The sequence below is a fragment of the Camelus dromedarius genome, chromosome 7 (genome assembly GCF_036321535.1).
Source record: "Camelus dromedarius isolate mCamDro1 chromosome 7, mCamDro1.pat, whole genome shotgun sequence".
NCBI classification, from domain to species: Eukaryota; Metazoa; Chordata; class Mammalia; order Artiodactyla; family Camelidae; genus Camelus; species Camelus dromedarius.
The window spans coordinates 35,807,767-35,832,262 of NC_087442.1; the positions used below are offsets into that span (position 1 = coordinate 35,807,767).

At 43.2% G+C, this 24,496-nt stretch overlaps 1 protein-coding gene across 7 annotated transcripts in view; it reads left to right on the top strand.

Annotated features, from left to right (window-relative positions):
* ELMO1 (engulfment and cell motility 1) overlaps positions 1-24,496 on the top strand; it is a 490,805-nt gene that overhangs the window by 9,747 nt on the left and 456,562 nt on the right. The window contains exon 1 of one of the 7 annotated variants that reach the window (XM_031455192.2): positions 21,385-21,585. The exons of the other annotated variants lie outside the window; for them this stretch is intronic. The gene's annotated coding sequence lies outside the window, so the exon portion shown is untranslated. Of the gene's footprint in view, positions 1-21,384; positions 21,586-24,496 lie in introns of those variants that run through there. 7 annotated transcript variants of the gene reach the window in all.

A 24,496-nucleotide genomic window follows, 5' to 3' on the forward strand; every position in this document is an offset into this window, starting at 1 on the left:
AATTTAAAGACATACATTTATTATTTTATCTTCTTTAAGTAGCTTGGGGAATTACTCCTAAAATCTTTATTAGACTGTTTGATTTATGTATGTTTTCTTCAAGAGTACAGGAGAAGTAAACTGCTGAAATACAGGTCAGGGAAAACTACCATCCATAGTGAATTAAAAGAACTGACGTTATGTAATGGATCATGTTAGCGAAGTGGGGTCCTCAAATAAAGGCTCTCGTAAATAGATCTCCACCCCCCTCCCCATTCACTGACAACTTACCTGGGCTTTTACTGTCTTATTTTATTATTATTTTACTTCGAGTAGAGAAAATGGAGGTTGCTAATTGGGAGTCTTTCCCTTTCCTTGAATCCACCCTCCTGGGAGCTGTTAGCACTTGTCCAGTGTGGACTGGAGCCCGGTCAGAAACCCCCAGTTTGTGAAGCAATAGTGGAGGAGCATTTGATTCAGTTGAACTGGGTCTCATGTGGTTATGTTGCATGTCCAGGACTTAGCTCAGTGGTTCCAATAGCACTTTGTAAATGTCCTTTTCTGAATCATTTGGAACCTCCCAAAAGTAGGGGAATGTGGAAATGTTCATTGGCAGGTGGGTGGTAGTAAAGTGTTCATTTTTCTTGTTTAATCTGAGCCTGTAAACGAGATTAGAAAATATTCTGGAGATAAAAAAAATAGACAAATAAACGTAGGATGTCTGTAGTCCCGAGTGTACAGACCCAGTATAGCTCGATTCGTTGTCCCGGCATGATTAATTGCACCAACTTTCCCTTTCAAAAGCGTCCCAGGTTGGACAGTTCATTTTATGGTCGTCTAAGCAGAAGCCACCTGTTTCTATTTCCACTCATTCTCTCTGGCCACTGCCAGTGTGCTTGGAAGCCTTTTCTACTTTATGTTCCTTCAGGAAGGCAGCAACTCGCTGACAGGCTCACCAGCTCATTAAGCAGTAGCTCATGTCCTCGTCACTTGGTAATGGCTTTTATGGAGTGGGCTGGAAAAAAAAATAGACCTCAGTGTAGACTGCTTGAAGTGTGGGTGTGGAAGAGAAATGTGCCAAATGGAAATGGCTTCTCCAAACTTGGGCTTTGAGAAGGACAGTCCCCACACCACACCATAGTCATGAAAGTCACTTACCTAATCACTGTGATCAACTCTCGTTCGGCACCTGACAAATTACACACTCTCTGCAGTGTAGAATAGGACTTCCAGTCCCTCTCTCTTCTCCCAGGTAGGGTGATAAGTATGGATTGTCGAGCTGCTGGATTGTCAGTTGTGTGGCAGTGCCTTCCTACTATTAGGATTTGTGTAGAACTTTAAATAGGACCCAGTGTTAAATAAATGTTTAAAGACCCGTAAGAAGGATTTATATGGTGAAGTATAGATTTAGAGTAAGTTGCTGGAGAATTATATCCACAACAAAATATATGTCAGGTTAACAGTGATTCAAACATATTAATTCACCTTGTACCCATTTTACAGATGAGGAAATGTATGTGTCAGGGAGGCTGGCTGCCCAGATCACTGTAAAGCCCAGAGAAATGGCATAATAGCAGTTGTAATGTAGAATTTCACTCTTCTTTTGAAAACCAGGAATTTTCTACTGCTCACCAGACGCTACACTTTCTTGCTGCCAAGTCTCCATCGATATGTCCAATTCATTTTTGCCTCAGTTGCACCCATTACATTGGAACATTTGTGTTGAGCGGTCCTGCTCCTTGGTGAAGGATGAGGAACGATTTGCTGTGAGAGCTTTGTTTCAGAAGCCTGGAAAAGAGCACAGTCAGGGCAGCAAAGGATTCATTGCCTGAGCCTGGGCCAATTGCTGGCAAAATGGCAGAGAGAAGAGGGTAGGAATGGTGGATTCATGTTTATACCCCTAAAACATGTTTCCACTGAAGTAGAAATTGTGTTGTAATTATTGCTGACTTGTTTAGGGCCATTTGAAATCATTCAAATATGCTGCTAACAATTCTAGCATTTGAAAGTGCTGGGAAACAGTCTGAGAATAGGCGCCTGGAGCTGAGAATAAGACGCACGAGGGTGTACAAAAATGTAAGAAGTAAGCCATCATGAAAACCCTAGGTCTGTTTTTATTTCAACATATGTCTTTCAGACAATAAACAGGCTTTAGGGTAATTTTTCATAACCAGATCAACACGTGGCCCAGAGAAATGGCGTCATAGCAGTTTTTAATGTTGAATTTCACTCTTCTGTCAAAATCCAGGAATTGCATTAGGCTCATCCATTTGAAGTGATAAATGCAAAAGAAGGTATCTAGTAACACATACAAAGGAGGGGAAACTGCCACAAGGCTTTAGACTCTGGAACCTTCAACTTTTAAGGAGAAAGACCAGAGTGTATTTTAAATTCTTGGTGGCTACTGTGGATCTGCATTTGCCTCCACTGTTTGCTTTTGAAATACTCTTTAATTCATTTGTTCATCCACAAATATTTATTGAGCACCTGCTATGTACCATGGGTGTGCTGGGTGATGTATAAACAATGGTGAGTCTCCTTCCTAGTGAAAACAAATAGACCTGTGGCTGATGTCATGGGCTGCTTAGACACTAGTGGGGGAAATGCACATTAATCAAAGGATCACACAAATAATTGTGACATTTAAACTGCCAAGGGCGTTTGGGGAAAGGGGCTGATGCTGGAAGGGCCTACGGCAGGGGGATTAATACAGTCAGGGAGATCTGGGAAGAGGAAGAAGGGATTTTACTGGGTAAAGAAGAGTCCCTGCGGATGGCTAGCATATGTGAAGGTCATGTGAAGGGCGGGCTTGGATGTGGAAGAAACTGAAGACCAGCATGCCTGTCAGGGAACACGCCAGGCCTGGATGAGACGTGGGAGGAGGCTCCCTGGGATCGTGGGCTTTTATCAAAAGCACAGTGGAAAATCACTGAAGTGTTTTACCCGAGAGAGTGATGTGATCACATGTAGCAAAGATCTTTCTGACTTCAGTGTGTAACTTTTACATCATTTAAAATCGGTCACAATGTGACTGTACTTTTACTACTTTCAGAATCTTAACAATTTCTAAAAGAATCAATTGAGCCACTAGTGTCTCCTTCAGATTTTAAATAGCAATTTCACTGAGTGATTTAGCATGGGTATTGCAACCATTTAAGAATAATAAAGGACTCAGTTCTGTGGTTCACAGACTTCAAAAGGCCTAAGGATCGCTGGGGACCCAGAAACTGCATTTTAACAAGTCCTTCAGGTGATTCTGATGCAAGTGGTCCCGACTCCACTTTGAGAAGCATCGTCCTAGAAAGTTCTAAGGAGTGGAAAAAGAATTATAAACCCCAAGGTAAAACATCATCAGGCCGCCAATAGAGGATGGAACCTCTTTATTGCCTGGGTTTTGACTTGGACCTGTTCTTCTGTTACCGGCGGGATTTTCTTCCAGTGCACCTGAAATGTATTCTAAATCCTTTGAGTTTCTTCTCATTCATTTCCGAATCCTTGCACATGCAGCTGTTTTCTCAGATCTGTGGCTGACTCCCTCTGTCTCTGATATTTTACTTTTCATTTTATCACCATTTAATAAGAATCTTTTTATATAAGTCCTGCATGAGGCTGTGAGGCAGGGAGGGGCTGGGGAAGCCTGGCGGGATGAGAAGAGGGTGAGAAGCACTTCCATGGATTCGTTAACTCGCTGTCTGGAGCAGGAGACCAAGCGCACTGTCCAGGGAGAGCCAGTGCATAGTTACCACAGTGTGGGCTTGTGTCCAGGGACAGAAAGGGCCAGGGATACCAGGAGGGTTGCTTTGGGGGGCATTTCCTTTACCTCCCCCATTCTCTGGTGCCCTCTCAAAATTCTGCTCAGAAACCCATCGTGAGGGAAAGAGAGGGCTCATGGCTGTTTCCTGGTGAATGTAAGAGCCCAGAGTTCCTTTTCAGGTGAAATCAGGTTGAAATGAATATTAAGGGCAAACTGAGGGCAGAAAACAAGTCACAGAAAAGCCATCAAGCATTTGGGTGGCGAGAAGAGAGAGTGAAGCGCCCTGAACCCACAGCTCCCCCTGGTCACCACCCAACTCAGTAGTCACCTCCTCTGGGAGCCTTCCTTGATTTTCTGGTATCCCTTCCCCGGACACCATGTGTCTCTGTGCTGGCATTTATTACTGTCCTTCTTTGCACTCTGTGACTTGTCTTTGTTCCTGAGTAGACTGGAGGTCCCGAGGGGAGACGTGCCCAGCGCTGACCCCGTCACAGGTGCTCAGCCCGTGTTTGCAGGAAGAGGCACTGTTATACCTGTACTTGAGCGCTGCGTCCTTTTGGAAAAGCCCTTTAAAATGGCTTCTTCGTCCCTGAGTCAGGGCCCCAGGGACACCCGGTTCAGGGATGCCTGGAAGTCACTCTCTCTGCACTCAAGTTTTACTGAAGACCAGCCCTGCCTGAGGTCACTGTGACGGAGGCGTGGGCTGGACCAGATGTCAGATGTGGGGAGGCCCACGGCCGCTGGCTTTGCAGGGCCCTAATCCTGTGGTGGCGGTGGTTACTGCTTCACTCATCCCACTGCACCCAAATCTGCTCTGCCTGGAGTGACTGTCCCAGAGAACACCAACATAGTGTCATCACATTACTGTCTGCAGAAGTATTTATACCTCGTGGTCTGCTTGTAATTCTCCCCTTGTCCAAACAGCCTATGGGGCAGAGATATTAGGAGAGCATAACTTGGAAGAATGTAGAAAACATTTCTTGGCTTACACCCTGAAACTGCTACCCCCTCTGCGCCTCCATCCATGGTTCAGCCAGTGTTGAATCTGGAGAATATGTTTCTTACTTTCTTCCTCCCAGGGCCTGTGGGCGACCAAGCATTCATGACACATCCTGAGCTTGGGATCCTTACCACGTCTGTGGTTACCTACATGTCATTTATTACATTCTGAGAGCACCGTAGCCTTGATAATTTATGTTTCTAGGCTAAAATTGCACATAATTTTCTAGCAGCCATCAAGGGTTTCAGCTAGCAATTGAAACTTGATAGGTGTCATGGCTCTTCATTGCTGGAACGATTTATCCTGATGTTCAAGTGCTGAACTGGGCCCATTTCTTTTAAGCCCAAACAGCGCACACAGACTAAATCTCAAACTTAAGTGTGCTGAGTTCACTCTGAAAGTGGAGCATATTTAGGCCTTTGGAGCCACATTCTCAGACCTTCCATGGGCCTTTTCTCCTTCAGTTAAATAACCAAGCATCTCCTTGCTTTCCCAGCATGGGGATGCTGCCAGCTGCTGAGCGTGTCTATTCTGATTATGCATTCTGGAGCCGGGAAAATCACCACCACAGGATGAGTTTGGGGGACCCCCTGAGAGATGGAGCTGAGCTAAAACTCCACTGATCACCTGAATTCTATAAGTACCTACTCTGACAGGTGGGCCACCAGTGACGTTTGGGTCTCCTGGAATTAGTGTCAGTTTAGAGTCAGCGATCAATAATCCGTCAAAGGCCTGATTATTTCCTTTTGCCCAATGTACAGTCTCCTTCCCTTTGGGGGAAGGCTGGGAGAAAGATTAACAGTATGTATTTTGGGTAATGTACCAGAGTCCTTCCTCAAGGGGACCCAACCTCCCCTTCATTTAAGGGATTTTGGGGTTTATAAACTGGTTTAAGTCGGGGAGGTGATGGAGGAGCCGTGACTGTTTTTATGGCTCAGGTTAGACTTTGGTTCACTTGACCTAGAACTTTTCTGCTTGTAGACCCAGGAAGGATTTAGTGAGCTTTCTATCTATTTCATTTCTAGAAACACCACGATTAACTAGCCAATGCCATAGGTCTGTGCATATCCAACTATTCTGATCGCTGCATTGACTCTGCCGTCCACGTGGGGACCGTGCCACAGTGGAAGGTGCTTAAGTAGAGCCCTTGGCTGGCTGGAGTCCGGACGCCCTCGCTCCCCCTAGACACTTAGCTGAGCTGCCTTGGGAGAGGGACAGAGGCAGGATCTCCGCAGCTACACAGATGGGGTTTGAAATCACTCATTTTCTACTTGCTGTGGACAAATTCATTAAGCTCCCATAGCTTCCCTTTCCTCCTGTATAAGTGGAAATGGTGTCCACGTGGTGTCATGGTAAAATGAAGCGTCGCCAAGGAGCACAGTTCTTTGGCCCCAGCAGCTGTGCTACCGATGGGAAAGGATATACACTTTTTGAACCTTCCTTCCAAAACTGTATGTTCAAGGGCATCGGTTGGTTAGAAGGGATGGAATTAGGAGTCGCAAGTGAACTCTCAAGATACACCATCCCTGACCACCTTCCCACGTCCGTCAGGCGTGCTGCCGACTCTGAAACGTTTGCTGGATTTTAACTTTTGTGGGAAAAAGAATGCCATTTCATTAGAATAGGTTATATTGACAGAAAAATTTCATGACATTTTCTCTTCCTTGCATGATGATTTAAATTTCAAGTTCACTGTGTTGTCTACTACAAGAGCTTGATTCCTGGGTCTTCTTCTCTCTTCAGAGAAAATGAGGTCCCTGGGTCTGATGACCTTCTCAGGACTTCTTTGTTGCTGTGGGGAGTCCTGTTTGTGGGCCCCATTTCTGGACTTCTTCATGAGTTCATTCTTTAAACACTCGATGACAGGGAAGCAGTGATAGACAGGGAGGGACTTGCTTCCGTCGGGGGGAGGAGGGAGCAGTGATGGACACACCCGAGTACAGGGAGGCTGATCCTCTGATGCTGGCACCAGCCACTGTGGCTGCTGGCCACGTCGTCCTTCATGGAGGATGCGGCACCTCATGACCTCTGTGGGCTCCAGTGGTCCAGGCATGGATTTCAGGATCCAGAAGCCAGAGTCTTGGTCCCGGAGCTGACACTGACTGTAATCTGTGCCCCACCTCGGTGGCCTCAGTTTCTTAGCTGTGTAATGTGGAGGAAGGGGGCTGGACATAATCAATGGATCCCAAACAAAAACCCATGGATCAGTCAGCTGCTTCAGAATCACCTCAGCACTTAAGAAAAGTTAGAATCTGGGCCCTCAACACCGGAAATTCTGAGTCTGGGTAGGTTTGGGAATCTGTATTTATGCAAAAGCTTCCTGTGCTAAATGTGTCACGAAGCTTCTTTGGGGAGTCCCCAGATGACTTCTAGGTGCTTCTTCTTTCCTATAGCTCCATTGCTCATCCTTTACAACCTAATACCCTCTTAAATGTCTCCTTAAGAAAGCCTCCTGACCTCTGACTGATTGTCCTTCATTAAGGAATTAATTCATGCATCTGGGTGAAAAAAAATACAAAACTCATCAATTTGTGCTTGTTTATTTTTCTGTCCTCTGTTGGCCTGGGAGCTCCTGAATGTAATGAGGGTACCATATTCATCTTTGCATCCTCTGTACCCTGCCTGGCATACGGAATATGCCCAAAGGGGCATTTTCAAAGAACAGCAGGATGGGAGAATGGTGAAACTGAAGATCAGTCAGCCCTTCTCTCTGTTAGCACTCCTGGGAAAGAGTTAAGAGATGTTTGAAACAAATCACTAACAGATTTGCGATTGCCCATTGAGTTGGTTAATTTATGCTGGTCCCTTCCTTTCCAACGTCTGACTGTTAACAGAGGCAACTGTATTCCATCGTGTAGCCTTGAGACCCCCAGGTTGGCCATGGAATCACTGAGAGAAGTGGGTGGGAGGGAGACAAGTTGGAAATGAACAGTTTTGACTCGGATGTTTTGCAAACACAAGTACTTTCAATATATGACTTGGCTTGCCCTCTCTGTGCCTCCTCCCTTCCCCAATTGAAAAAGACAGTCAACAGTATGTGTGCCCAAATCCTCCTCTGGATGGAACAGAGTCACAATGAAAAAAGGAAAGTTGATTTCCTGGTTGCCCTCCCACTCACAGAGTTCTGGGTGACGCCATCCCACGCTGTTTGCATCAATGAGCTACACACACTGCCAAGAGTGCACCTTAAATTTAAACACATTCTCATGAGGATAGAGGAAGCCTGAGGGTGGGCCCTAACGTTTCACCACAGAGGTACGTAAGCGCTGTACATCCTATGTTTTACTTCTGCTTTTGGATTAAGGACAGAACATTAATTTAAAAAGTAAAAAGCTCATCTTCTGAGCAGCAGTTAATTTGTATATTGCCATACTTTCATCTGTTGAGTCTTTGAATTTTTCAAAACGTAAAGACTGAAAAATATTTCCTAGGGGTCTTTCCAATGTGCCTTCTTATTTGATTGTTTTGTTCTTCAGGCTACATGTTGACTTGAAAAAGAAGTAGTGTTGTAGAAAGAAATGTCATCGTAAGGTTCCGGTTCCTGATTGTTAGGGCTGTAAGCACACACACTGCTATCTCGCTGGTTCTGCCCCATCCCCATCCGGAGTCAAATGTTCCACTGAATCAAGGTTGTTAAGAAGCAACGTAACTAGATTCATTAGCCTGAGTTCTGAAAGCTCCTCTGAAGTGTTATTTTCATATTCATACAATTTTAATATTTGGGGACAGGCTGTACCACTTTCCAGGTGCCAAAAGTGATCACTCAGTTTTTTTTTTTAATTAAGTACTATTTTAGCTTCAGAAATATTTTATTTTTTTATAGACTGTTTTGTGTCTTTGACCCAGTTCTCTTCTCTCTGGGACACGTGTCCTCAGAAGATAGGTTTATGATCTTACTAATACCTGGAATATTAATTCCTTTCAAATGAAGTCGCTGTCTCCGTCCTCCTCCAGCGCGCGCACACACACACACACACACACACACACACACACTCACACACGCACTCTCACACTCACTCTCCTTCCCAAACATGCACCCTTCATGCTGATAAAATGCCTTTGGAGTACGTATGGGGGAAGCAAATTTTTATTCCCTTTTCAGCAGGATAAAGAAGAGACAGGGGCCTGTGGGACGCAGCTGGAGTCGCCAAGACCTCCGAATTGGGAGAACTGGGCACTGCTGTCTTTATTGCTTCATTTCATGCTTAGATGTGCCAGGAGGAGGACCACAGGAATGAGAGAGCGTGCCATTCACAGGCGAAGGGCGCTGTCGGCAGCCATCTCCTCCGACTATAGTTTGGTACAGCCTGGAAGTGAATAGGTGACAGCTATTATAAGGGCTTTAGAATAATTGCAGTTAAAACTGAAGTTATTACAGACTGCCACTTATACTTGTTTCTACTCATTAAAGGGCTGAATATTGGGGGCCCGTAAAATGTTTACGAGATGGTACCCCTCGTCTTTCCGTTTATGACGAGTCTACGGTATTCTTTATGTCTCTTTTCCATCTCATAGTGGCTTTGGTTTTTCTGACATCTGAAGGAGGCCGACGTTATATTGGGGTGAGCTGTGACACATTTTCGGCATTGGTTGCTGTCAACCCAGAGTGAGGTGACTGAGGGTTATTTTGTCTGAGTGTTAGATTTCTTCGACATGTGCTTTTCCTGGGGGTGGAGTGTGCGGGGTGGAGCAGGTGCTCCTGTCCTTGACCAGGTGCCATCATCCCTGGGCTGGGCTTTTTGTGAGTTTCAGTTTTAGAATACGAGAAAGTCTTAGCCCAAAATATATCTTAAGAAACGCCTCCTCACCTCTCAGCTAATGTAGCACATCCTAGAGATGTCATTTTTCCCCCCTATAAAGTCAGCAGAATAGTTGTCCATTTTGGCAAACCATTTTGTTCCAAATAAGTACACACATTGATTTGCTTGACAGAGAAAAAGAGTTCAAATATCTGAACTTGGGAGAGAATTCTAAGTGCCATTCTTGCTTTGGAAAGTCACAGCAACTCCATGCCATTTTTCATCTCTGATTTTCAGTCATTCAATTATTTGAATCTAGTTTCTAAAAAGGACCCCTCTGATGCTCTGAACCATGGTACTTCCTCAGGGGGATCAGGTTAGCATATGCTAAGTTCTGTTTGTGATTTTTCAGGAGAGACGATATAGCATCTTTTATTGAAAGTATCTTGGAGATCCTAAGGTAATGTTTCCCAGTGTATGGTGCTGAAGATGACCTAGGTGTTAATGTTAGTTTTTTAAAAGATATTTAAATAATTGTTCATTCATTTTGATGCATATTAGGAAAAGTATAGGAAGCGCGTCAAACCTACAATTTCACAGATTTTCTTGCATAGGGTGAGACTAAAGTAAAATCATTTACAAAGAAATATTAAGTAAAATAGGGCTGGAAAATGGTCTTTGAAGAGCTAGAGTTTGGGAAATGCTGATGTGATCCACTGCCTGCCTTTTGCCATGATGAGGCTGGATAGGGACCAACTTGGCAAAGTCAACTTTGTGGTGACACTGAGATAGGAATCCAAACAGTGTCTTATGTTAGTGAGTAATTAACAAGGACAGCGAACCTTTATCGAGTGTTTACTGTGTGTGATGCAAAGTGATTTATACACACTATCTCACTTAGCTCTCACTACAGTCCTTTGAGTTAACTAATACTAATATTCTTATTTTGTAGATAAGAAAACTCAAGGTTTAGAGAGGATGAATAACTTGCTCAAGGTCGTAGAGTCAGAACGAGGCAGAGCTGAAGGGAAAGATGGACTGCACGTCAGCTGATCTTAGGTCAATGAGAATAGTTAACATCAAAGAAGACCTTGAAGAAGGGATCCTTTTGTTAGGAGATTTGAAGGCCAGCGGAGCAAATATTTATCGAGAGCTTGAATGCGCTGAACTGCTGGCCACCAGGCACCCAGAGACTTGCCTGGAGACTCTTGTGAATTAAGGGTTTTGTGGCCTTGTTGGAGTGGGTGCCTCCCTCTCCCACCACATTCTTGGGGAGATTCTCTTTATGTATTATTAGCCTGTTAAATGCTGAGAAGCCTACAGTTAGAAATCTGTTTTCTTCTGTAATGTCATGGTTTTCCAACTCAGTTAATCATTTTCCCTCTTTCTTCAGTAAAACCTGTCACACTTTGCAGAGCCAGTGTTCTGTGGAGCACCTATTTGGGACCTAGTCTAATCCTTGTAGCTCATTTTACACATGAGGAATCCGAGGTCCATGAGGGCTTAGCCAAAACCAAAACTAGTTGTGCAGAGTTTGTCTTTAACTAGCTCATTCAACAGTTATACATCCAATGTATGTAACTACAGTTGCGATTAGTTTGGGTGTGAATTGCCCTTTGGGAAGTTAAAAATAAAATGTCCCAGGAGGTCCCTCGATTGAAGTAAGTCTATTGGTCATCCTTGCTAAGAAGCCCAGGTCTGAACACCATTGACCTTAGTCATTTTAAGACAGATGACTTATGAAAGAAGTCATGTTGCAAAATCATCTCTATAGATTTCTCAGCACTGCTAAATTGTTTCATTGGCTAGAATTTTCAGATCACATCTGTTTTTTGATTCCTGGGCTTTTGGCCATGTTGCTAAAACGCCAGAATCTCTAAGGCTCTACCCAAATTGCTAATACCGATACATTCCTGAGGAGTATATAGTTTGTTTAGTCCCAGCGGAGATGGGACACAGAATCTTATTAAATGGCTGGTCCTTCATGGCTTCCATCTGGGAGAACTACCTGTGGGCAGTGGGCACTGTGTCCATCTGGTGATTTTCTGAACTATCCAGCATACTGTGGCTTTGTAAATCTCTGCTCATGAATACTGAAAAGGACGAATGGAAGGAGGCATAGCTTCCGTTGCATCGTATGTTTCAAGCATATGAAAAATGGCTGATATTGGTACAGTATTTAGTATGGGCTAGAGGTTCTGAGCTGCCCAGTTGGTCAAAACCAGCATGAAAGATAGAGAAGGTCGACAAAGCAGATGGCTTTTCCTCTTGCATATTTCCTTCTCTAAGGAATTTGTAACTGAGAAAGACCATTCTGCTATGGAGGAAATGGCCATCTGACACTGGTGTGCTCATGACTCTTTACAGTTTGCTTTGTTGTCCTGGGAAAGGGGGGAGTGCCACGCTGGACCTCCCTCTGCATTCCACAGGGGCTCCCTGCCTCCCAGAGGCCCCCACCCTTGAGGTCCACTAGTGTAGCTTTCAGGGAGCTCTCACCCAACACTTCATCTCAATCAGATCAATTTAATTTAAAAGAAGGGTGTCCGCAATTTCAGAAAAGGGTATTTTAGTGACTAGAAATGCACTCTTTCTGGTGGATGGCATTTATGATTTAAAAGAAGAGAAAAGGAATTGAATCTGACACCGCCTGTCAAAATCATTTCTAGGTTTCTTATGGCAATCTAGGTTTCCCCAAGAGGGTATTTCCCCGAGAAGGAATTGTTTATTTCATTCTACATGGCTTTATGGATCACAGCAAAATCAGACATTTATTTCTGGGCAAAGGAGGCAAAAAATAAAATACTGATATAACAAGGTTAAGACTTGGGATAGATGTTTGAGAAATAGAATGGAAAGCTGCAAGTTTTATGTAGCCTCAGAAGTGAAAGCAGAGCGTTAAGGGGTTATGTGAAGACACAGGCTTCATCGTATCTGTAGGAGTTTACTGTAGGCTGGAAGAGGAATATCTGATTACATAGAATGATGAAAGGGCTTGAAGGGAAATGGTGGACTTTTTTCCCTCCCGTATTTTTAGGAAATAAGCTGTAATGTGGAAGATATTGGTGCAGGTCAAAGAGCATGATACCTGGAGCCTGAAAGAGCCAGGCCTGAAGCCCACCTTCTCCATTTACTAGATATGAGAATTTAAGTCATGTGATGCTTTTGAATATGTTTCCTCATCTGCAAAATGGAGATAATAATACAGGCCTCTAGAGGATGCTGTGTAGTGCTTAACAGGCCTGGCATGTGGGGAGTGCCCAATGAATGATAGCTTTTATTAGGAACTATAAATAGGAAAGCATGTAAATGGTGCCCACCATTCCTGGAGAAGAGCTGTGAAATGCCCTCTGGAGGTGTTGTACACCCTGTGACTTGACTTAGTGTGGCATCATGGTTTTGCTTATTTCCAGAGAAATCTTACAGTGCATCGTTACCAGAATGTGTTTTGGAGCTTTTACAGTTAACTAATTCTAAAACCCTCTTCCTAAATATGAAGGCAGGTGTTGCCCGTTTTATCTGTCTATTTGTACACCTGTTCAGGCATTTAAAAATTCACCAAAACATTTAAAATCGTGAAAGCCAATTGCTTCATGACTAAACAAAATTCCCTAAAAGTGTATATTCCTGCCAACTGCTGAATCCTCTAAAAAAGGCAGGAAAACCACATGAGCTTCTCTCTATTAATGCTGTTGATGTGTTGAGACTCGTACCAGATCCCTCAGGTCAAAAGGAAGCGCAGATTTGCGGGGCGGTAGAGGGGTGGTGTGTGGCAATCTGATGAATTAAGCCAATAACATCTAATCTCTTGGCCAGAGAGGTGCAAATTCTTTGTCTAAACTCACAGAAATAAGACCCTTTCAAGGCTCGAAAAGACTTTGACAAACAATGCAAACTCTTTTTTTTTCATTGAATTCATTTCTCTAGATGCTATGTATGTAATTGGTAATCTGTGAATCGTCTTTGCTTGCTTTGTGAGCTTGTTTCAAGTTGGTGTAAGGATAGGTTTGTGGTGTTGAAATTGAGGAAAGCTAATTTTCTGATGCTGAGACTGGCTGTAATCTTATTAGCCAGATGGTCTAACCATTAGTGCTAACCAGTCAGACTGGGCCACAGACATCTCAGTTGCACAATGCAATTGGATTGTGAGCTGCAGTCTTTAAAGGTCATCGTTTGTATGGGGACAGAGGCACCTCTTGTCTGCATTTTGGGAGCATAGATTGGCTCCCTGATCTCTCTCAGGTCAGAAACATCACTGCCCATCCTTTTTTTTTTTTTTGGCTACAGCTCCCTGTGGTTAAATCCCAGTGCATTTGTAAACCCCAGGCACAGGGGTCAATTTTGGCCAGTGAAAGTGGTTAACCCTTCTGGCAGCCCTCTCCTGCTGCTGTTTATGACGCATGGTTCTCTCATCTTTGCCTGTGGGAAGAGCATTCCGAAAAATCCATTGCAACTCCTAATTTTGATAAATCCTCTTATTTTCCATCCTTTCCTTTTGCAGATTCATCTGTTTGCTGCATAGTCAACCCTGAAGAAGCCAGGGTTGAACTGAGATAATAGTTTCAGAACAGCCCGGAGTTTAGAAGATGTGATTATATTAGAGGGTTTCCAACCCTGAGTTTGACTGTCCTCCCAGGGAAAGATTTCTGGCATCTGGGGAAAGAGCACTGTGGCCCCAGAGAACTGTGATGTTTATTTTGATAAGGTGTTTGAGGGAGTTGCTGGATGTAGAAGAGACTAGGTTTCTGAAGGATACAAGCCATCTTGAGCCCTCTTGGCTGATAACTGCAAAAGGTGCGTGTACTGAGAGATCAGAAAATATGCAGTGGGCAAGGTAGAAAGAGTCAAGTTGGCTGAAATAAGAAAATAGGGGGAAAAAACTATTTGAGAGAGAATTTGGCATATATTTGGTATTTGTGTCTGTTTTTCTCTTGAAATGGGCTGATGTGTTGGCAAGAAGCTTCTGGCTGTTGTCAGAGATACGAACATCTGTGCTCCTTTGCAGAAAACTCAGGATTCCAAAGTGTTTGGTGGAAACTGTGTAACTGCCAGTCGTTCTGCCTTCTCATTAAGAACTGAGTTTCTACTGCTTAGAGTGTGTTTTTAAAAGGAAGACGTGGCTTACGGTTCTGGGCTTTACTTTTGCAGACCACGTGGCAGAAGAGATTCCAGCAGTGAAATCTAAGGGTGTCAGACACAAGTGTGCATACTTAGGGTAAATCAACTTTCCTTGCTGGGTTGGAATTAAGAAGGAAAGATGCCTAGTGAGCAAGGTAATCGTGACACAGGCATGCAAGGAGAGCCATCAAAGGTGTGGCAAACTTTTTAAAGGCTTTGGTTTAGTCACCTTAGTTAATGCTAAATGCTCTTACAGTGACACCAAAATATCAATGGCAACACAAGAAGAATGTAATTTTTGATGGCCTCCAAGTCCCGTGGGGTCACCCTTGGCATCAACGTCTCCCCAATACACCACCCATCGTCTACCTGCCTTTCTTTAGCCAGAACTCAGTCACAGGTGTGGCCAAATGCAGAGGAGACTGGAACATGTATTTTTGCCATGTGCTTGTGGAAAATGCAATTGGAATAATTAGCATACAGTATCCTCTCTGCCATGGCCCTGTGTTCTTTCTAGACAGTTGTGAGTTCATGTTTGTGGTGCCTGAAGTTTATGAAGTTTGGGGCTTACTTTAGAAAATGACACAAAATTAGGTACACAAGTGGATATTTATTTAGAAAGAGAAAGGGAAGGGCTTGATCAAGTAAGAAGCCCTACAGATTAAGGTTCCTTAGCATCGCACCAAATGGATCTCTGTTCTTAGATGTCTACATATAGAATGTGTTTTTCTCCGACTTGCTGGGTGTCCACGTGGAGCACTGAATGCTGGCAAGGGTGTGCGAGGCCAGCCACCTCACGCTGCTCTTCAGAGGAAAAGTGCACCATCCTTTCTGGGAAGCCATCAGGTTACAAACGCTGAGAGCCTGTGACCCGGCTGGTGCTGTGACTCAGTGGTCTTCCCTCTCGGCCTCTGAATGCCTGTGAGGGGCTGAGGGCCTGGGTGGGGAGGCAGATCCAGGCTGTCTGGAACCTATCCACCATTTATCATCACGCGAGGCAAAGATTTATGTTTGAAGATGTTCAATCTGCATTAGTCATATGTGAAAAAATTAAAGCATTCTAATTGTCCAGTGACAGGTAAATGCTTGAATTATGTCTTCATGCAAAGGACGATTACAGTAACTACAAATGATAAAACGTTTTGTGCAAGGACAAATGCATATAATATAATAAATGGACACAGAATGATATGAAACAGTACAATCTGAATTATATAAATAATGAGTAAATTAAAAAACACTGATATTATGAAAATCTTAGCATTGGTCATCTCTGGGTGATAGATGAGTGACAAAACTTTATTCTCATCTCTATGGTTGCTGCATCTCGCAAATTGTATTTATTTAAATAATGATATTACTGATCCTCCCTTATAAATGGCTATATTGCAAGCCTTTAATTTGCCTAATATTTTATTGTTCCCAAAGTGCTATTGCATCACATTTAATCTTCACGACCAATCTGACAGAACAAAAGAAAAGCACAATCTTAATGGAAAACAGATCAAACAAAACAAACCCACCCAACCACTAAAAACTTTGAATTGATTGATATTTCCAGATAGCATAGTCACAGAAATCTCCACCTCTTTCCTCACATCCCCCTAATTATTTCTGCTATTCACCAAGCACCATAACAAAGGAAAAAAGACCTCTCTTCTGGATTAATATGGTTTTCTGTTTAGATTTTTAATTACAAGTATTTCAACAGTATTGCTTTGGATTATTTCTCCGTGGAGGTTCTAGAATAGAGCTTGGAACCCTGTCCCTGTTCCACCAGGAAAGCGCTTTCTGCATTTCAAGGTGAGCTGTCCACTCTGGGTCACAGCCTGCCTGTTTCCTGAGTGCTCCCTGGCCGGCCCTCCCCTGCAGGGCCAGCCCTGGAAGCTGGGGGGTGGGGTTGCTGAAGGAGTCTCTAATCAGATCACCCTGGATGCTCTTCAACCCTGGCAGACTGGCGTACCTGGCTTCTGTTTTGTTCCAAGCTCCAGAATCCTTGCCAGAAGAACCAGTCTCTCCTTCCTGCCTTCCTGGGCATCCCCTGCAGAAGCTGAAATTTGCCTCCCACCCCAGCCTGGTGACTGACACGTCCTCGTAAGACTTACATGAAAACTTCCCTGATTCTGACTACCTGCCTGTTCCTGGGAACACTGTGTGTTCTTAGATTAGCCCTTTCTCCACGCTTGGCCTGGCCTGATGCTTCTTGTTCCCAATCTGACCTGCAGATGCTGACCTGGTTACTTGAGCTGACTCTGAGGCATCCTTGGCACTGATATTCAGCAGGTACAGAGTTCTGCTGGTGCAGCGCATTCCCTTCCAGCTCCTGCCTCTCTCCTTGCTCGTGGCCTTTCTCACCCCTGGGTCCTGGGTAGATACAGTTCCAGTTCCTAGAATCTCCCATGGGCCATATTTCGCTGCAGCAAACTGGGCCAGGTTACCAGATACTGTGCTTTGAAAAGACAGTCTAAGTGGCTGACGGCTTGGAAGACAGTGGAGCTGCAGGCCTCTGGAGGGGCTGGAAGCTGGGGAGTGATTCTGGCTGATCTCTCCTTAGGGGCAGAATACTCTTATTTCAACTTTGATTAAAAATACTAGTCAAGATAGTTCAAAATATGTTGCACTTTCTACCTGTCACAGTCTCAAATCTGGGAAAGTATGGTGGAATGGAAGTTCGTTTCTCTTCTTTAAAAGATAGGTTGGGTTGAGTGGGGAGTGTGGGCAGGGAAAAGGCGAGAACCCGGACTGCCGTGTTCAATTTCTGGGGCTGCCCTAAAAAATTGCCACTGGGTGACTTAAAACAGCAGAAGTTTGTTCTCTCACAGTTCACAGTGCTAGATGCAAGGAGTGTAAAATCAAGGTGTCAGCAGGGCATCGCTTGCTGGGAAAACTCTAGGGGAGGATCCTTCCTCGGCTCCTCCAGCTTCTGGTAGCTCCAGGCGTGCCTTGGCTTGTGCAGCGTAACTCCCATCTCTACCTCCATATTCCCTGGGCTGTCTTCTTTCACGTGTGTCTATCTTTGCACAATGTTTTCCTCTTCTTGTAAGGATACCATTCAGATTAGATTAGAGTTCACCCTAATGACCTCATCTTAACTTGACTACATTTGCAAAGACCTATTTCCAGGTACGGTCACACTCACGGATCCTGAAGATTAGGACTTCAGTATAGCTTTTGGGGAGATGCCATTCAACCCATAACAGCTGCCTGTGATCCAGTCCTGGGTGCCCACTTCAGTGGTGTGGTCACCAGTAAGACTGCTTTGGGTCTCAGTTTTCTTGACTGTATAGCGGAGGTGATAGGAATGCCCTTTTATCGGAGTGCTGGGAGAATTCAATGAGAAAGGGCTTGGGATAGCATCTGGCTTCTGGATAGTGCTCAGCAGGGTTAGCTTTTATGGCCACTCACTTCCAGGCCTGGGGTTTCACAAGCTAGCTCTTGGAGCAATTGAGGAAGTGAATGAACCACCCACAAAGTAACACTATGGTGAAGCAGAGGTTAACTCTTTTGAAGCTGTGGCCCACAGGGCTCATCTGCACACAAGTTTGCCTTCAAGGCTGTTGTCAGTGCTAATTTTGCTCAAGCATTTGCTTGATTGAAATCTCTATGAGGCTCTTTAAAGTGCTCGCAGAGTAACCCTGTTGGGCAAGTTCTAGAGAATCTAAGCCTCTGGCTGGACTGAGCAAATGTGTCTTCCTTTTCAGGGGGGTCCTGTAAGACACCTGGCTTGTACACGGCTCAGCTCCAGGCTGCACTTCATATCATGTGTGAATGCTGCTGCTGCCAGGATCCCAGGGGCCACGCCTGGGTGCAGGTCCTTCCTGAGGTTATGTGAGGTTGACAAGTAGCATAGTCACAGTGAAACTTGAACCACATTCTGCTGGCTTAATTATTCAGTAGAAACAGGATTCGCAAGGTTCTAAACCATAGTCCATGCCCTTGGAGAATACGCTATTATATCATCCATCAGGGTAAAAGCTAAGAGTTGACTGCAAGTCCAAATGCTGTTTTCCTCCCTGATTCATCTTTGTGAAATTGGGGTCATCAGTTTTATAGTTGGCAGCACATCTGATTTGGGAAATAGATGCTACAAGTTGAAGACCTAAATAAAGCTTAGCTTTAGATTGAAGTCTAATAAAAACTTATCTATAGTTAGTTCACTTATTTCTGGTACAAGTCTGTTGCAAATCTGAAAATACAGGTTTGAATTTGCATGCTCGTTTAGTGGTGCTGATCGTCTGAAATATTGGTTTTTAGAAAGGCTGTATTTTCACTAGGAAGTCTACTTTGAACTTAATTTGTTTGTGGGTCTGTGGGTGTTCTGGGAATTCTGTTCAGGACGTAGTGAAGATGTGCTGTAGCTGTTTGGTTTATGAGTTGTTGAAGTGCTATTTATTTTTAATATACTCCCTTCTTTCTTCTTCCCAAAGCGAATAATCTAAGTTTAACTAAGTGGGATCCATTTACTTTATATTGAAAGTTATTACTACTTTACTTCCTGTTTCTTTTCCCTTGAAGCTCTGACATATCTTTGGGAAGATAAACCTTTTTGTATATCTTTTTGTACATTAACTACTTTCCTTTCTAGTATTAATTACTACAACAACAGCAGTGAAGATTATTACGCACCTATTATATGCCAGGCTCTGTGTTAACTGCTTTAGATAATTATTATTTAAGTTTTATATCAATATTAGACTTTTGAGTGGTACCTAATGAGGATCTGAGACCTGGGGAATCAAACTTGCCAAGTTTACGTGTTGGTAAGCGGTGGAGCCAGGGTTTGAATATTCTGGTTTGGGATCCCATGCTCCTGAACCCTAAACTCCTGATATTGCAGATTCAGGCACCTCTTTGCATTGGAGGAGAAATCTACAGATGCAGCCTAGGACTTTTCAGTGACTCAGGAGGCCTCTGCATTTTCATGTAATGTGAATTTGGACGAGTGGATTGATTCACTTTGCTTTAATTTGTTCTGTTCAAGTTGACATTGTGCTAATTTGCACAAGAAGTAGCTGAAAGCAGTGGGAGATATCCCAGTAGGGCTCTGAGTTGCCAGAGATCTTAGCATGGAATTAAGAAATTCACAAGCTTCATATATAGATAACCTTGAAAATTCAGTCAGTTGTTATCAAGATGAAAACTATGGCCCAAAATTTGTGTTTTAGAACATAGGATGCTGCTTGATTTTGTGTAATATGTAATACCAAGGCCAGTTCAACCTAGATAACTGGTTTAAAAAATTAAATAGGTTTTTTATTTCTGGAAAATTCCAAGGCCTTTAATGTATGTATGGTATGTGCTTACGTGCATTGCAGTCTCCAAGAAGAAAAAGAAAAGAGTATTAAATGATTTTGGAATGTTCCTGATAACTGTTTATTTGTTCTTATTTTTTTCCTGGCAGGTAAGATTTGTTGTCATGCACCCAGAATGAGTTGTTTCAGATTTTTCCAGTCTAGCAGTTAGGATGACTTTGATTGTAAGTAGCTGAAGACCCAGTGCCAATAATTTAAACAATAAAAGTTTATTAAGTGAAAAGGTTAGAGGTGTAGGGAGCTGTAGAATTAATTAATAGCTTGATTCAGCTACTCCTTAGGTCACTTAGGGTTTGATTTCTTTTTTGTTTTTCTCTCTACCAGAGTTGAACTTTGGAGCTGTCAAAGGGCAGATTTCTCTAGCGAATAAGCAGGGTGATCACCAAAGAATGCCAGGACAAAAATCTGATACTTTTTAGGGAGAGTGAATGGGAGTATGGCTGTTTGAGAGACAGGAAACAAATATCCACCATGGCCAGTGACCTGGGTACCCCTAACTTAGATTGATGAGGATGTTAATATTCTCTGTTCCTGCCCTTGTACGTGTTGATATTCTACATGTAGTATATACGATTTCTCCCTGCCTCAGATGTTTTCAGTGAATATGTCTATAGTTGCATTCTTAGAGGTACCGTTCTGCATATGGTAGTTTCCCATAGACCTGCTACAATATTAGAGTTGGCTGCTAGCATCCAAGAAAAAAATTTTTTTTTAAATTTTCTTAGCGAAATGAATGCCATTATGACATGTTAGCCATCCGTTGCTATTTGATTCACATCTACACTTAATATTATTTCAATATAAAAGTATCCCAGGGGATATAAACTGAGTTCCCCTAACTTACCCTTTTGCATTACTGCTTGCAGGTTTTCCCACAGTGCTCAGAAGAGTGCCGGGGGATGCTTCACTGAATGACAGGTTGGGGTTTTAGACAGTGAGAAAAAGAGAACTAAGGGCTGTAAGTTTGCGTGTCACATGGACACTCACTTTTGGCCCTGGGGATTTCTTCTGAGAAGTGAGAAATGTCTTTATATGACTTGGTTCATTTGGTGGTTGCCCTTCCTGCCATGTTGTTCCACATGGTATTTCCTTCTCTTCCGTAAATGGGCCGAGTGCCTGCTCTGTGCAAAGGATTTTGCGTGGAGTCTAAGTTGATTTAGACTCTTTGCTTAGACGTGTGGCCTTCCTGGTCTTTCGGTCTGGTCAGGGAGATGAGACAGGCACACAGATAACTAACGCAAACCATGAAATGTGAAGGGAGGCACAGAAAAAGTTCTAAGGGGCTTGGAGGAGGGGAAGATTCCTGGGGAGATGAGGAGTCCTGTGTGGGTGAGGGGATGGGGGAAGAATGGGAACTTTAGACAGAGGAAGAGTTAGGAAGAGGATAAATAATCTAAGTTTGGCTAGAGTGTAAATGTTGTGAAGCAGTTAAAAAAGAAAAAAAAACCTCTTGTACTAGTATTGTTATATAGCAAATTAGCCCCAAACTTAGTGGCTAAATCAACAATCAGTCTTCATTATCTTTTACGGTTTCTGTGGGTCAGGAATCCAGAAGCGTCTTGGCTGAGGGGTTTTGGCTGAGGGTCTGGCCTGAGGCCATAGACACATGTCATCGGGAGCTGCTGTCATCTGGAGGCCTGACTGGGGCTGGAAGATTTGCTCCAAGGTGGCTCATTCACCTGACTGGTAAGTGGCTGCTTGTCCTCTTGGCGTGACCGCTGGCCTCTCCCAGAGCCAACTTCTGAGACAGAGATAAAGTGGCAGCTGTATCCTTTCTATGATCCAGCCTTGGAAACCACATAGCATCATTTCCCAAACATTCTGTGTGTTAACAAAGGCCAGTCTAAGGGGAGGGAGAACTAGGAGTCATTTTTTAAAGGCAGGAGTGTCAAAAAATGTGCACACATAATTTTAAAACCACTACTGTTCTCGAAAAAAAAAATGACAGAAGCAAAAACAATAGTTGCATATTCGTGGTTTTCCTTTAGTTGTTTCTCCTGCAGCATTTACTCATCTTAGTTGGCATGCCAGACTGGGTTGGTAAACTATGGTATGAATAATGTTGAAAGTGTATTTTCATCTGCTAAACTAGTGATTTAAAATAAAAATTGGTAATTTATTCAAAAGGGATCTTGGAGCAGAAACTTACTACGTAAGAGAGATAAAGCAGAAGTGGTTCAGGTGGAGGTGGAGCTGGAGGGAGGGGTGCCGCCTCCGGTCAGCACCCAAGGAGGGCCCCACGGCTGCCTTGGACCCTGAGAAGAGCGCCATAGAATAGGTCCATCCAGCTCCGTTTTGATTTTTTTTAAGAATTTAATTCGTTCTTTCGAAGAACTCATTCCTATTTAGGGATTTAGAATTGCTTTATAAAATGTATTCTAACCTTAAGAATTATTTTCTGTAATTTAAATAATGTGGTTGAACCGTGGTACCAAATGATGGTTAGTATTGTTTCATTCAGAACGTTTATGTTGTGGGTGGAAGTGGAAGGTGGTTGAGAGTGAGGAAGGGGACTTTAATTTCAACAGAATTTTCCCTTCTGTGGAGCACAGATTAGTTAAATACATACTTGGGACTGAAACATAAAGCAGTGGTTACAGCAAGGAGAGGTGCGGGCCACCATCCTCGTGTGATATCAAGACTAAAAGCCATCCAGGACCATGTGACCTCAAACCATTGCAAGGTTACTCCTGGAGTGGGAGGCAAGGTTCTGCGAAATGGAGAATGTGTGTGCTTTGGCGTCAGTGTTTTTGATAATTACCAGAAGTAACAGGGGAAATTTTTATGAACCAGATAAGGAAAAATATGCTCATTAGTCATATGAATATTAGTTTTCTCAACACAACAATATACTGCTAAGTCTGCTCCATATCCACCTGCCCCCAAAAAAGGCCATTTCTGTAGACTGCATGGAAAAAAACTCTTTAATACAACAGAGAAATTGGAAAAGCAGTGTGCATTACCTCTCTCTAATTTAACACATTTAAAGGGCAATAGCCAGCAAAATTAAATTTTATTTAAAGAAGTTTGAGGATGAAAAGCATGAAGATTTTAATTTTTCTCCACTATCACTTTCCATTTTCATAGCCTCTACAATCCGCTTTATCCACTTATTCCTGGAAAAGAAAGACTGTATAACTTGTTGTAGTGATTTTTTTTTTTAAAAGAAAGAAGAGCTGTCATAGATGTAGAAAGCCTCAGAAGAAACCAGGGGCTGGGTGGTAAATGAAAGAAAGGAGACTTAATTTTTTTTACAAAGATGTGTGTATGGAAGGAGATTATTGCTTTTTGAATTCATCCATTGACAGTCAGCATTAATACCAGTGGGATTTCCCATTTAGAATATTGGTAAGGTAGAATTAGTCGCTGTATCTCCACAATTGGTTCTAAAATGGTTTTCTATGAGCCAGTAAAATGCCATGCTACTTTTGGTTCCTGCTTCCTGTTCCAGCTGTTCTAGGTTTTATATGAAAAAGTATTCGTGGGAGTAGAAGCCCGAGCTCTTACTTAGCAGAGTGCCTGGCGTGCAGGCGCATCAGTAAACACGAATTCCTTCCTCCTCCTTCCTCAAGCACATCAGTACTGACCCCAGCATCCTAGTCGGGAGGGTGTCAAAAAAGCGTCAGAGAAGATGCTTATAAATAGCATCTTTCTTCATACAGCTGAAAAATTTTCCACTTGTGTCTTCTTTCCTTTGCAGCTTTATCTGGAACCCACTGTTTTTTCTTTCTCCACCAAAATGTGTCAGGTTGCTTTCGTTTAGGGCTGGGCCAGCAGACCCAATGGTGGGATCTCATTTCTCTATTAATTTTTTCTTATTTGAATGAAGAAAGTAATTATAAATCTGGATTACTGTTCATTCTGTTTTCACCCCATATGCCACTCATCTATTCATTCGTGTGTTCAGTATAACACACACTGAGGCCCCACTGTGTTGGGCTGTGTGTGTGCTGAGGTGGGGCGTGGGGCACGGAGGCTATATGATCCAGGCCTCCAGCCCTCTGTTTTTGTCTCTTGGTATCTCACTGTCTCGTGGAGGGCTGGAGAGATAGACATGTAAACAAGTAGATACATTTGAAGTAAGCACTTATGGAACTCCTGTTGTATGCAAGGAGGTGAATCAAGTATGTAGATGTCAGGTTTTACTAAGCTTCCTTTCTTTCAAGGAGTTCATAGTTTAGTACAGGAAAGAAGACATATCTAATTTAGCAAAAATTTAGAGAACCATCAGTGTGTCAGTCACTAAACTGCTATAGTTGGGAAGTTCAAGTTTATTTTCATGCTAATGACATAAAATTAACCTTTCATATCCAAAGAAAGTAAAGACTTTTGAATTTAAAGTAATTAGAGTGGGAATTGTAGAGGAAGTGGGAAGCAGAAAATTGGAGTAGTTAAAGAGTGATTAAGGGCTCTGACTCTGGGAGTCATATGTATCTGGGTTGGATCTTGGCTCCATTACTTAATAGCTGTAGGGTTTTTCTGAGGGGGGAGGGAGTTAATTACCTCTCCAAAACTCAGTTTCCCTATCTACAAAGTGGGGATAATACTGATAACACTTCCTGTGGCAGGAAGTATTACCAATTTTCTGAAGATGGTC